The 2,898-nt window shown below is 42.9% G+C and overlaps 1 long non-coding RNA gene across 1 annotated transcript in view; it reads right to left on the reverse strand.

The window, feature by feature from the left end:
* Positions 1-1,873: 1,873 nt before the first annotated feature.
* LOC107675645 (uncharacterized) overlaps positions 1,874-2,898 on the reverse strand; it is a 3,894-nt gene continuing 2,869 nt past the window's right edge. Inside the window, exon 2 of the long non-coding RNA XR_001632616.1 lies at positions 1,874-2,245. This is a non-coding gene — a long non-coding RNA (uncharacterized LOC107675645). The remainder of the gene's footprint in view (positions 2,246-2,898) is intronic.

The raw sequence follows: 2,898 nt of genomic DNA on the forward strand, positions 1-2,898 counted from the left end.
CACACACACACACACACACACACACACACACACACACACACACACACAGAGCTGAATGTCTCACCTTCTCGTCTGAGAGGCATGTCGGCTGTCATTCTCTCTGCTGTGTTTCCGTCTCCAGCTGTCGTTTGATCCTCTGAACTTAAACCTCTTTAGGGCTTTGAGCTTCTGCCCCGCAGCCTGCTGGGAAACGTAGTTCAACCTGGCCCTCTGTCAATCAAGCACAGTGTGAGTGTGAAGGACTCCGTGTCTGGAGTGAACGGAGTCTCTGGAGATGTGGCTCAGGGTTTAGCTGTTTTCTGCTCAGCAGAGGAAGCACTCGTGACTAAAGGACAAACACACGCAACTCAGCAGGGTTCATGCGCTTTTAGGCATTTAAGCACATCTGAAAAAAGACATTACATACTCTTTAGCAAGCCTGTAACAACCTAAATCAATTATTTAAAAGCATTTTTGGCAAATCCAGGTAATTTACCATATGCTTTAATGTTGATGACTGTAATAGCACCAGCTGTGGCCCCATCTTGTTTAGAAGCACCTGTAGCATGTGCTCACCAGGTTTCGTCAAGGTTTCAGTTTTCGTTAGGCTTTATAAGCTTTTGGGTATATTTGGACAGGCCCGTTTTCTAAATGACCCGTTATAGCTTCCCTAACAGTACATTTCAACATTTGTTTTAATAATAATTGACCTACAGAGTCTAGAGAATTGTACTGCAGTGTTTTTTTTTCCAAATTGAGCGAAAAACCTAGGAGTAGTTAGTTTTTTTTGCATTTTCTCAATCATTTAACAAACGGTTTGATTGACAGCAGTGGTTCTAGAGGCAAAGTTGTTCGGGATGAGGAGGTCTATCGTATGATACGAATATTGTGCATATGTGCGAAGAACCGCGCGGCGTACAATCGCTTACACCCTTGAAAAATGCAATATCGCCCCCCAGTGGCCAATTTCTTTCGAATTTCTCTCAGATCTTTAAAATAAGATACGCAAATGTCCTTATAGACACTCGTGGCACTTTGGACCAAGACCGCGTACACCGATTTTCACGTCAATAGGATAAATGGCTGCGTAGTTATGGCCAGTTGCATGTTTTTTCTCTCTTATAGCGCCAACAATTGTCCAAGCTTCGCGACTTTTTTCACATGACCTCAGAGTCAGCTCTTACATAAGCGTTCTAAGTTTGGCGAAGATATCTCACTCCGTTCATGAGTTGTAGCAGTTTTAATAAATGCGACCCGCCCCTTGAAGGTTGACTTGGTAAACAGCTTTTATACCCAGTGTCCATGTGTCAGTCATTTATTTCTATACAGGGAATCTGCACGAGTGTGTGTTTTCTGCTGCCACACACACACACACACACACACACACACAGTCTTCAAACAGGTTGTATAGACCTGCTAGTGTTTCTATCTTTACTCATCTGGACTGTCATGCAGCTATTTTTAACAACAGGCCGTTTAACCACCAGACGCTGTTTTATTGATCTGAATAATGATGCTTTACTCACCATCAAAGCAAATCCAATCTGAGTTATATTAAAAAAACATCCTTGTTCTTCCAAGCTTTATAATGGCAGTGAATGGCTGTTCTAATAGTGAAAGACTAATTGAAATGTTTGAGTGAACTATCCTCTTATTTTGCGGTTTATTTCTGTGAAGCTGCTTTAAAACAATCTGTGTTGTATAAAGTGCTGCAGAAATAATAGTTTAGGTTTGGACCCCATTAACTTTCATTACATGGACAAAAACACGGAGACAGTTATCAAAATATCAGGAAGTCATTCAGAATTCATGAAATTCATACAGAATGATCACGGAGAGATTCGTCACTCATTATCAAACTTTAGGGTAGAAACACACAAACATATTTCAGAGATGAGAAGCACATCAGATTTATTGACACGTGGAAGCGTCTCAGATCAGACGCATCAGATATGAACCTCAGTCTGTGTCACACAGAACACACTGACGCCCAGCCACCAATCACGGCCCGTCGGAGGTCAGAGGTCAAACAGTCACCGCTGCAGCATATCGGTTAAAAACGGAGCAGACAGGAAGTAGTCCAGCCCTCCCTCCGCAGGGCACAGGAAGAAACAAACCTTAGAAGCACAACGCTACAAAACCACGTGTGTTTGTGTTAAAGCAGAAGATCACATGATGATTCCAACGCCGGCCGGCCCGCTTCCTGAGACTCACTTCCTGTTGGAGGCGGGGCCTTTATGGAACAGATAAATCGACCTCTGAAGTCCTGAAGGAGAAACCAAAGCAGAATCAAACGTGTGACCGTTTCATGAATCCAGATCAGTGTGAGTGTATATACACTATATTGCCAAAAGTATTGGCACCCCCTTCTAATGAACAGGTTTGACTACTTTAGTAATTTCCATGAGTATAAATATTAATATTTAAGCATTTAATGATATTCTAGGGAATTGTGTGCTTCTAATTTTATAGCAACAGTTTGGAAAGGATTCTGTGTATAAGGCAAGGTTAAAAAGAAATGATTGATTGAGTCGGTGTGGAAGAACTGGACTGGTCTGCAGAAACCAGTCAGTTATAAATATGTAATTATAAGTGAAATCAAACAGAGTATTTTACAACAGTGTGACGGTTTTTGCCGTTTATCGCTCTGCAGCTGCTTTGAAACGGTCTGTATGGTGTGAAGCGCTTCAGAAATAAACTGGACTCGAGTGTGTTTTCTGTGGTCTCCGAGACACCGTCCAGAATCAGAGTGTGTGTGAGCGTGCTAGAGGTGTGAGTGAGTGTGTGTCTCTGTGTGTGTGTGTGAGTGAGTGTGTGTGTCTCTGTGTGTGTGTGTGAGCGTGCTGGAGGTGTGAGTGAGTGTGTGTCTCTGTGTGTGTGTGTGTGTGTGTGTGTGAGAGAGGGGGGGAGGGGGAGAGG

Source organism: Sinocyclocheilus anshuiensis, unplaced genomic scaffold (assembly GCF_001515605.1).
Source record: "Sinocyclocheilus anshuiensis isolate Anshui unplaced genomic scaffold, SAMN03320099.WGS_v1.1 scaffold2070, whole genome shotgun sequence".
NCBI classification, from domain to species: Eukaryota; Metazoa; Chordata; class Actinopteri; order Cypriniformes; family Cyprinidae; genus Sinocyclocheilus; species Sinocyclocheilus anshuiensis.